This window comes from Antechinus flavipes, chromosome 3 (assembly GCF_016432865.1).
Source record: "Antechinus flavipes isolate AdamAnt ecotype Samford, QLD, Australia chromosome 3, AdamAnt_v2, whole genome shotgun sequence".
NCBI classification, from domain to species: domain Eukaryota; kingdom Metazoa; phylum Chordata; class Mammalia; order Dasyuromorphia; family Dasyuridae; genus Antechinus; species Antechinus flavipes.
This window is the reverse complement of record NC_067400.1, coordinates 573,508,101-573,520,208: the sequence shown is the minus strand read 5'-3', so window position 1 is coordinate 573,520,208 and position 12,108 is coordinate 573,508,101.

The following is a 12,108-nucleotide window of genomic DNA, read 5'->3' as shown; positions in this document are numbered from 1 at the left end:
GGACTAAGTATAAAAATGCTGTGTTTGGCATTCAGAGCCTTCATAATCTATTGCCTCTTATCTTTGTCCCCAACAGGTCTGACACTGACCTGTTGGTTGTTGCATGAGTAAGACAGTTTCTCAACCCTGGACATTTTCTCCATTGCTCCCAATGCCTGGAGCACTCACTTCTCTGACTTCCTTCCAAGTTTCAACTAAACCCCAGCTTCTACTAGAAGAGCTCTCCAACCCCTCTTATTTCCCTCTATTAATAATTTCCTCTTTATTGTGTACCTAGCTGCTTTTTATATATATTTGCATATTGTCTCCCCCATTTGATTATAAGATCCTTGAGGGCAGGCACTCTTTTTTTTTTTAATACTCAATGTTTCACACTGTCCCTGGTACAGAATAGGCTCTTTAAAATGTTTAGTGAGTGAATGTGTATAGCCTTGAGCTCCATTGCCCTTCATCTGTGTCCAACCCTTTGCAATCTTTGGCTATGCTCCCTGGGATTTGCCCTCTGTTCCTTCCCTGATATCCAGTACCACAAGGTCTACCCTCCCTTTTTCCTCCCTTGCCCATATCTGAACAGATGTCTTCTGAACTTAAGAGGCCATTTACTTTAGGGCCAGAATTTTTCCAATAGCTATGATAGAAAGCAAACAAGTCACAATAAAAAAGCAAAAACAAATCTATACTCACCAGGGAAAGGAAGGGACTCATTTATCAACAACTCTTTGAACCAGCAGAAAAGAATCAAACTCTAAATACGGTTAGCACCTCCCTATTGATTCTCCTGGTGGCTCTAATATAATAGGCTGGGGCCAAAGGACTAAGAGCAGGCTAGCCTTTGGGCTAGTATATGGAATAACTTCTAGAAAAAAATTTAAAAGTAGGAGCAGATGAAGTTTGGAAGTCAGGAGACAAGGATTCTAACCCTTACGAAGCCACTGACTGGCAAGTGTTTCTTCCCTCAAAGCCTGTTTCCTTCTCTGTCCAATGGAAGATTAGAGCAGATATCCCAAAGACGAAGCTCAAATATATCATGAGCCTAAATCAGATTTGTGTAACAGTTAATGAAGCAACCCTATAAAGGGAGATAGGATAAGGTAGTGCTGCTGTACTTAAGAAGCCAGACTCAAGTCAACTCTGCTACCTGTTTGTCCTCCTCCCTCTCCTTTTTCTGCCCCCTCCTCCTCTTCTCATTTCTCCCCCCCTTGTCTCTTCTTCCTCTTCTTTCTATTCCTCCTCCTCCTCCTCTTCCTCTTTCTCCTCCTCCCCTTCTCTTCTTCCTCCTCCTTCTTCTCTTCCTTTTCTTCCTCCTCCTCCTTTTCCTCCTCTTCCTCTTCCCCCTCCTTTTCCTCCTCCTCTTCTTCCCCCTACTCCTCCTTTTCCTCTCCCATTCCTCTCCCCTCTCCTCCTCCTCGTTGTTACTGTTTCCTCAATAGCTCTCTTGTCCAGTGTCCTATGCTAGGAGTGAAGTTGTTGTTGCTTGAGCTTCATTCTAGAAGAGGACCATGACATCAGAAAGGTGAGGACATGACATGCAAATGGATTTGAGTGAGAAAGGGCTTTGCAAAGTCATTAGTCTCACTTCCTCCTCTGGAGTCATCTGGGTTCAGTGGCCAGGTATAGATCAGGACAGCTGGAGGTGGCTTTGGATGCAATGGGAGACCTTGGCCTTTTTAAGCTAAGATCTTTCACATTAGTTTGACCTCCTTAGCTGTTTGACCACAGACAAATCCCTCCAACATATGGACAAAGCTGTGAATTTCAGGTGCCTCATTGACTACTTGGGGATCATAATACCTGCTGCAGCTACTTCATAGGATCAGAAAACTCTCGCAGGGTGAATAAGCTTTGCAAACTTTAAAGCACATCACATATTGGTTATTATTATTAAAAGAGATTATTATTATTATTATTAAAAGAGAGGCAATGTGACCAAGCCACAAAAACTCTGCCTGTGACACATAATGATTCTGTAACTTTGAGCAATCCACTCTCTCTCTCCATGTTCTAGGCATCTATCTAAAACTATAAGTTGTCAGAAAGGTGCCAACCTGCATTGGTAAATGAAATTTCCCCATGTGGGATTTCTCTACACCAGTGAATTCACAGGTCTTGTCTCTCTATATATTATTATGGAAAAACTCATGGCTATACACATCTTCATATATTTCCTTGAGAGAGCAGAGAGGGTTTAATTTTTTTGCCTTTGTATATTCATAAACCCGATGCCTGATAAATAGTAGGAAATTCATGATATATTGTCCAACTGGGATCAACTCTTTGGCAGAATTAAATAATGGTACAAGCAGAAAAGAATGGCCGGGATGGTAGATGATCTGGACAACTGGGGAAATTTTGAAAACAGTTTGGACTGAATAGAGAAGCCCCGGTGTGATATATGTGCTATCTTCAAGCATTTAAAGATCTTTTATTTTAATTAATTAATTAATTGAAGATTAAAAATCTATCCCAGGGGAAGAGAGATCAGTTTTGCTTTTCGTGGCACCAGAAAGTAGAGCTGAAAGCAATGAGTTCAAGAGAAGCAAAATAAAGGGGGGAGGGGAACACCTAACAATCAGATCCATCTAAGAGTGGACTAGACAGCCCATGGTGGGAGGGAGCTTCTTACTTTATTAGATTTTCAAGCAGTTTCAACCAATCAGTCAACAAGCACTTAAATCTACATGCAGGGTATTGTACCAAATACTGGTAAAACCTCTTGCCTGGTTTAGTCCCAGTTCTCAGAAAGCATATATGCTAAGGTTGGATTAGCCCAGAAAAACCAAGCATTCCCACTCCATTCCCTGCTATTTTCACCTTGTGGTACAGTTAGAGTTAAGGGTCTTTGCCCCCTTCCCTCCATTCTTTATGCCTTATTAAATATTTTAGAGAAATGTCTCATTCCCATGGCTCACACAGTCCTACCAGCTCACCTCACTGGTGACAGGACAGCCACCAATTAATGCTATGTCAGCTCTTTGTAGAAAAATCTCTCTGCAGTTGAGCCCTGTGTAGCACTGAGAGGTTGAAACTGATACCTTGCTGTGTCTGCTCTACAAGTCACAGGCAGCTCATGAAACTGCGGGATAATAGGGGCTGAATAATAAGCCCTCTTGGACAACTGTCTCCTCCTACAACTGCCATCCTTGTGTGTTAGTGTCCCTCTTAGGGAATAACTCCCTTCCTTTTTGCATGACAGATAAAAAGAAAGGTGAAAACACAGTCCCTGCTTTCCATTCTAATGAGAAAAACTGCATGTACAAAATATCCTCACAGAATATATAGGTTAGAGGTAATCTAAGTAATAGGGATCTTGGATGATGACTTGTCAGAATGACCTAAGAGAAGATTCTTGCCTGAATGTGAGGTCCTTTCTACCTCCATGATCTTTTTATGTTTATAAAATCATAATAGAATTAATGAATAAATCAATAAGCCTTTATTAAGAACTTGCTGTGCATCAAGGACTCTGCTGGAGACTGCAAATAAAAAGGAGTAAAATTAGGGGGCAGCTAGGTAGTGCAGTGGATAGAGCACCATCCCTGAAGTCAGAAGGATCTGAGTTCCAATCTGACCTCAGACACTTAACACTTCCTAGCTGTGTTTGCCTGGGCAAATTACTTAACCCTAAATGCCTCATAAAAAAAGTAAAATTATACCTGCCTTCAAGGAGCTTATATTCTAGCTGGTGATAAGTAGAGTGTCAACTGAGAAGTGTCCATAGAAAGAGGTTGTAGAAAGCTTTACATGTTCAATTCTAGGCCCTAAAACTTGGAGTTCATCTGAAAGTTTGAAAAGCAGTTTTAGAATAATTGAGAGGTCCTTTTAATATTGTCATCACCATCACCATCACCATCATCATCATCATCATCATCATCATCAGGAAACTGATTATGATTTTGATTTTATAACACATTCTTCTCAACAACCTTGATTTGAACCCTCCCCAAGTTATTTCAGTCCAGGCTTTTCATTTCATTTCCAAGATGGAAAGTCCTTTTACCAACCCAATCAGTAACTCATCTATCACACTTATAGTTAAAGAAAATTGTCTGAAGACACTGAAGGACTAAGTGATTTGAGCACTATTATAGCCAAGCTATTACAGTCAGGATTTGAATTCAAGTCTTCCCCATGCCAAAGCCTGCCCTCTATTCACTGCATTTCACTACCTCCATCTTCCTTATAACAGAAGTCAAAAAGAAAAAAAAAAAAAGTGGTTATGCAAAACTGTCATAAATTTACACCAGGACTTACAGAAACAAAATATATAATCATTCAATCAACAAACTTTCATGATTTTACATTCAGCGACAAGGAAGACAAGAGCATTTATTAAGCACCTGCTATTTGCAGGTTATACACACACACACACACACACACACACACACACACACACACACAAAGATAACAGTGACCCAAAATAATACCTGCCCTCAAAGTGTTTACATTCTGGGGGATCAGAATTGGGGGGAGAAAGGGCAACAATATAGGATCATGGGTCATAGACTTACAGCAGAAAGGAATCTTAAATGCCATTTAATCCAATTTCCTCATTTTATAAATGAGGAAGATGAGATCTAAATGGCTCAAGTGACTTGCCCAAATCATAATATAATAAAGCTTAGAGACAAGATTTGCTTCCCAGGCCTCAATATCCAAAATCAATTTTCTTTCACATGGATGTACAGGTAGTTAGGGGACAGGACAATGAGGATCCAATCTTAGACCATGAGCAATATTCTCTACCCAGTATCAATCTACTCCCCATGAAGGCTTGTTGAGTCACTTTCTACTTTTCTAATCAGCCTATACATTATTTCCCTGCAAGCACCCTAAAATTCAGCCTACTGGTGCATTTGTTACTTTACATGGATTTTCCATCCCTTGTAACAAATTATCCCTCCATATCTAAAATGTACTTCCTCCCTATCTCCAACTCTCAGGGTCTTTGGTTTGCTCCAAGATTGTGGGCAATTATTAAATGGCTGAATATATTATGTTATATTATATCATATTGCATTACATTATGTTATATTATGATCACATTAATGTAATCAAATATCATTGTACCACAAGAAATGGCAATGAAAAAACTTGTATGTACTGATTCAGAGAAGTGAGTAGAACCAGAAAAATAATGTATACAATAAAAACAACATTGTAAAGATAAACAATTTCAAAAGACTTAAGTACTATGATTAATTCAATGAGCAACAATGATTCCAGAAGACTGATGGTCCTCACCATTAAAATTTTTAAATTGAACTTAAGAAAATAATAGTTTCAGATCACTTAGAAATGGAAGCAATGAACATTAAGATCCAGCAAGGACATCTCAAGGACAAGTCAATAACTTGTTCTTTTATTTTAACCAGATATCCAGACTAATAGAATGGGGGATCTTATAGCTTTACTATGCCTGGATTTTAAGAAGACATTTGATTGAGTCCTTCATGATACCTTTATGAATGAGATGGACAGATGAAGACTGGAAGATTGTAAATAATGATGACAACAACAATAACAATAGGGTTTGGATCTATGATATCAATGAGATAAGGAATTCCTATAAGAAGAAATTACCTCAACAAGTCAACTTCTTCTCTATAATCTATAGTTTTAGAGAATTGTCTAGTGCAAAGCTTCTTAAATTGTGGGTCATGACCCCAAATGAGGTCTCGTAAATGAATGTAGGGGTCACAGAATTATGATCCATTATCAGTAAGTGTTTGATTTGTAATCTCTTTTATAGATCTATATGCCACGGACATGTAAAAATTTCTCATGTGAAAAGGAATCATGACTGGAAATTTTTTTTCCCTGAGGCAATTGGGGTTAAGTGACTTGCCCAGAGTCACACAGCTAGGAAGTGTTAAGTGTCTGAGGTCAGATTTGAATTCAGGTCCTACTGACTTCAGGGCTGATGCTCTACCCACTGCACCACCTAGCTGCCCCTGAGGGGAAAAAATTGAATAAGCTTTGGTCTAGAGCAGAGTTGTCAGACACAAGATCCTCAACAATGTTTTAAAATATGGTGGAACAGATTAAAATGTTGAGTTGGACACCACTGGCCTCCAGCACTGAAAGATTGCATGATGTTTCCAGGTTACACAGTCACAATATGTCAGAGGAAGGATTTGAACTCCGCTTTGATTTTTTATTTGTTTGCTCTTTCCTTCCTGTTGGCTTTCTCCACTGTGGCTGAGGGTCTGCATCTCTGGACTTCACCACCATTTTTGGCCAAGAACTTCCCTTAGTCCTTGGGGTCTTCTGACCCTGGACCATTTCTTCATAGTGCCAGACCCTTCTTCCACTGGAAAGTTCTTTCCTTCTCGTTGCTATTGTTCACTTGTTTCCGTCATGTCTGACTCTTCCTGACTCCATTTGGGGTTTTCTTGGCAGAAATATTGGAGTAGTGTACCTTTTCCTTCTCAAGCTCATTTTACAGGTGAGAAACCTGAGGCAAACAGGGTGAAGTGATTTATTCAGGGTCACACAGCTAAAAAGGGTCTGAGGTCAGATTTGAACATAGAGATTTCTGACTCTGAAATTTCGGATATGGCTTTTGCCCACTACCTTGCTGCCCCTAACATAATAGCTACTATATAACAATAGTTGAATAATAATAGTAGTTAGTAATAATAGCAATGGTACATTACATATGTACATGCATATACATATATATGTATAAGTGTGTGTGTGTGGAGAGTAAGGAGAAAGAGAATCAGAATTAGTTGAATGATTGGACTCAAAGTGTAAGATTGATTTAACACTGGAGGGAAATCTAATAGAACACGCAAGGATCAAGTATCAACCTTGATTTTTTTCAATATTTTTGATCAATCACTTAAACACGGACACAGACTGAAGGCTGATCAAATTTGATGAAGACATGAACCTTGGTGAGCTTGTTACCATATTGGGAAACAGACACCAAAATGTTTTTTGACAGGCTAAAACAATGGACCAAAAACCTTACCTGAAAATTATAGTGGGTTTTCAAGTTAAATATGTTTCATTGGTAGGACAAAGCAGCCACAAAAGTTAATGAGATCTTTAGTTTCACTGATGGAAGCACCATTTTCAAACAGTGGAAATAAAGTCTCACTGTCCTATATTCAGAAGGTAGAAGGTAGAAGAGGGTGCTCAGTTCTGGATACCATATTTCATCAAGCTCATTGGCTAACTGGAATACCTCCAAAGGAGGGGAAATGGACTTGTGGGTAGGCCACAAACTATCCCAAAGAGATTGAATCAATTGATGAAGTGACTATAACAGGTAGAGCAAGGAGAACAGTGCAGGTCTGGATTTCAAAGATTATTTGAAAGAACTGAGGATGAGTAGCTTGAATATGAATCACAGGATCTAAGAGGCTGTCAGGGCACCAGAAACTATCTAGAACTCTACCTAGACCAATAATACCATCTGCAAAGCATCTAATCAGTTCCTGCTCAACTTCTGTTGGCTGGAAGCCTCCAATGAGGGGGCCAGCCATGTTTACCCCTTTATTCCTGTCTAGGCACTATTTTTGAGTCTCTGGAGTTATTTCTCCATCATGTCCAGCAGGAGCTACCTTCTCCTTCATCAACTTTTCAGCCCTTTTATTATTGTCTTCTCTTACTTAAATGAAAGTTCCCTGAGGGTAGGGATCGTGTTTCTTTTTGTTTATATTTGTATTTCCAGACTTTAGCATAGTATCTGGTTCATAATAATAAACACTTAAATGTTTGCTGACTTTGGCAATATTCTAATAAGGTCATATTTCCTCTTCTATTCAGTAATAGAATATATATCCACAATTTTGTTAGTCTGACAATTTCCTCTACCAATGCATCAAGAAGCTTAGTAGATGAACTTAGAGAGTTAGCTGCTCCTAAAATAGATTAAACGACATGTCCATGGCCACACAGAGAATTAAATCTTCCTGTCACCAAATTCAACTCTATTCATTATGTAATCCTGTCTCTCACTCTTCTAATTGGGTCTTTGTAAGACCAAGTTGGTTGATGAGTTCTTTGTTCATCCACACTGATCCCTATATTTTTAATTGATACATTTCCTTTTGATAGAGATGTTTCCCAACAAATACACACATGAAACCCCTAACAAAGCAATCTATTCCAAGACAATTCAAGAAAACTAATATCTTGACTGTGATTGATAGTACATGTCACTTTCTGACTTTTATAGTTTATTCATTATTTATAGAAAGGAAGGATATTTGTTATAATTTTGATAGTTTCAAACCAATGGTGTTTCATTATTATTGGCCAATGTTTGCTTGCTCTACCACATGTCCTTTATTTACAATTGTAGTCATTATTTAGTTATTCTCTTAACCCTCCTTTTCTTCTTTATCCTGCATCACATCCCCCCATAATTCTCATGTTCCATTTAATTCTTCATATTTATGATTCCTTACAATGTAATAACATTGCATTACATTTATATACCACCATGTATTCAACCATTCCCCACTTGTTGGATATATATATATATATATATATATATATATATATATATATATATATATATATATATATAAAATATATTATATATATATATATTCCTGCTTTTTTCATAAATAAGATACTACAAATATCTTTGTGCGGATATTTTTCCTTTCTGTTATTAATTTTTTGGGGGTGTAAATCCAGTAGTAGAATCACTGGGTCCAAGGTTATAAGCAATTTAGTGCCTTCTTGCATAACTCCAAATTGTTTTCCAGAATAGTTGGGCCAATTCATAACTCCACAAGCAGTGAATCAGCATATTTGTCTCCCCATAGCTCTTCCAATATTAAATTTTACCATCTTTTGCCATCTTTCTTAATATGATGCATGTACAGTCTCATTAGGCAGCTACCTCCTTTCTTCCTCATTAGAATTATTTCTACTTTGTCTTCAGAATTCCATTATAATCCATGGCCTTGCTCCCTGTTCCCAAGCTCTGGGCCTGTACAAAGCAACTTTAATTTTGGAAGGCTCTCAAAAAGGCCTATCTCTTTGGCTCATTATTTCTACCACCGAAAGTGTACTCTAGGTAATCTCTAACTATAGTGGGCATTTTGTTATTTTTTTTCAATCTTGTCTGACTTTTCAAGACACCATTTGGGGTTTTCTTGGCATAGATATTAGAATGTTTGTCATTTCATTCTCCAGTTCATTTTACAGATGAGGAAACTGAGGGAAACAAGGTTAAATGACTTTCTCAGTAATTGTCTGAGGCCACATGATGAACTAAGGAAGTTGTTTTTTTTTTTTTTTTTTTTTTTTTTTTTTTTTTTAAACTCCAGGCCTGATGCTCTCTATCCACTGAACTACCTAGCTGTCCCATAACTTATGATTAGGTGTAACAGACACTCCCAATTCCATCAAGCACTCAATGTAACAAAGGCAGATGAAGCACAAGACGGTCTTTATTTCATACCCTGTAAAATGAAGAATATGCAAAAAACTCACAGGACTCTATGAATAAATTCAAAAAACAAAAACAAATAAAGGTCTCATAAACAGACCTTGTAATTTTCTTCCCTCTCTGCTAAGTTCTAATTTTACATCACAATCCTAAAATAATTCTTAATCAGTGCACTCGAGAAAGAAACCTGAATTAAGAGTTGCTAAAAGGGCATTGCCCTTATATTACAGTGAAATAAATTTCTACAACAGAATCTTACAAGCGTTTTCAAGACTGATCGGGTCACTTCATGGGTTATTCATCTCCCCAGAATGTAAGCATATTTTTGCTGCTATATACTCAACTCCCTTCTATCAGACGGATACTAGCTGGAATAACTTACAATTATAAGAGAGAATAAAGATCAAAACCTCTACTCCCTCCATGCTATAAAGTTAGTTTCTTAGTGCACTTCCAGTTTTGAAAACCATCTAAAAAGATATCCCTCTTCATCATCTCAGAGTCTCATTGTTCCAGAACATCCCTCTTCTTTCTAGAGTCCAAGTCTCTAACTATTGAGTTGTATCCATTTTGTTAGCAACTCTCAAGCTTTGTGCTGTCCAACAAATCTCTCCTTTGCCTTAAAGGATATATTCTACTGTCAGAGTGCTCAAGAAGTTCCCACTTTCATCTAAGTAGAAGAAAGAGGGTACAAGAATGGTATTATCTAGGAAGAATATTATCTTTTCTTCATCAATGTGAGTAAATTCATTAAAGATCCTGTTGCTGGGTGTATCTCTCATATTAAGAAAATTCATTCACAGGTATATGACTTGAACACAGAGAAAGAAAAAGAAAGGGGGGAAAATGGCCCCAGATTTCCAATTGAGAATCATTTCCATCAGCCAGTCTTAAGGAACTTTTAAGAAAATGATTCACTGGTAGTACTGTGGTCCTACCCTAATTGCTAAGAAATATTGTTTGCTTTAGTTCAGGGTCAGTTGAACAAGTCTTATCTCTCTTCCATGGGACAGCCAAGTGTCTGATGACTGATATTACGCACCCACTGTTTTCTCTTTCCTAAGCTAACCTTCCCTTTTAGACCTGCTAGCTGGTCTTACTGGCTGGGTGATCCTGAGCAAGTCATTTCACCCTATTTGCCTTAAATCTTTATCTGTAAAATGAGTTGGGAAAGCAGTGGTAAATCATTCTAGTATCTTTGCAAAAAAAAAAAAAAACACAACAAAAAATGAGATCACAAGGAGTTAGACTTAAGTGAAAAATGGCTGAATAGCAATGTTTTTCATTTCCTTCAACCAATCTTCATATGGCATGTTGCCCGGCTCCTCACCATGGTGGTTGCTTTTCTCTAATCACCCTCTAGCTCAGCACATCCTTCCTAAAATGGTGACACTCCAAAGTAAAAAACATTACTCTACATATAGTCTGACCCAAACACAAACATGATACTGCAGAACAAAGGCTCCCCTAAATCCAGAACTTATGTCTTTCTTAAGACAGCCTGTGGATCATTAACACAAAGGAAAAATATGTACTTTAGTAGAGATTTAAGATTTCATAATGTTTAATGTCTCCTCCCACTTAAAATCTATAAGCCTATGAATTCTTAGTCAGGATCTATTGACGCTGGAAAATATAACTTTCTTCAGAACCATATTGTTTATTCTCTTTGGTCATGGCTTGGATCATGTTGCTTTCTTCCAGGAGTGTTGTCTCCAATAGGATCCATTAATTGCTCCTAATCTCCAGCATCCTTTAACCTTACTCCCTGCCCTTACATTATACATGAGTGCATTTCTTCTAGTTCTGTGCAGCTCCTTAATCATTATCTAATTCCCTCCACTGATGGCAAGGAGAGCAGCTGGCTCCCTTTCCTGCTGGTGGGTCTGTTGCTGCTGCTCCCAGATCTGTTCCTAGCCTTGACATTTTCCCTCCTTGGCCTTCTGGGACCATTATTTATCGATTATGGTGACATGAGCTGTAAAGTTGGGACGGTTTGTATATCTGGGATGAACAGATGGAGAAGACCCAGTGGAATCCAAAGGATTCTGAGGAGAAAAAAAAATTTTAAAGAAAAGAAAAAATAACCTCACACACGCTGATGTGTCAGGGAAAATTAATCCACTGCTCAGACATGAAAGAAATATGTTCAATTATTTTTTATTGCATTTCATTTGAATGTACATGCCGTACTTAGCCGCCTGTGAGATCCCGGAATGCCCAGAGAGAAAGCACAATGAAAGACAAGGACAAATAAAACCTCGAGAAAAGTTTCTGAAATTGGAATCATTTAGAGAGAAATAAAAACTGGGCTGAAGACCAAAGAGACAGCTCAGGGCTGGGGTCCTCCCAGGGCAGCCGCCTCCATGTCTGGGCTGCAGTTAACAAGCTATGCTAACCCTCTGCTGAGCTGCTCAACTAGGCAAGTGAAGGAGCCCCTGGAACAAAGCTTGCCTAGCCATGGGGATGGAGACACTAATTCAGCTTCATGCTACTCCATTTGGGTAAAATACTTGTGTGCACACTGCATGTGCTGTTCCTCCTTGGTTTGGTTTGCTTTTTAATCCAGCTCTATAAATTCATCAATGTGTTGGAAATTCTATCCATTTTTACTGTTCCCCAATTTTAACTGAGTCTCAGAAACTGATCTGGAGCCCTGTCTTACTCTTATCCCACTATCTGCAGAGTCCCAC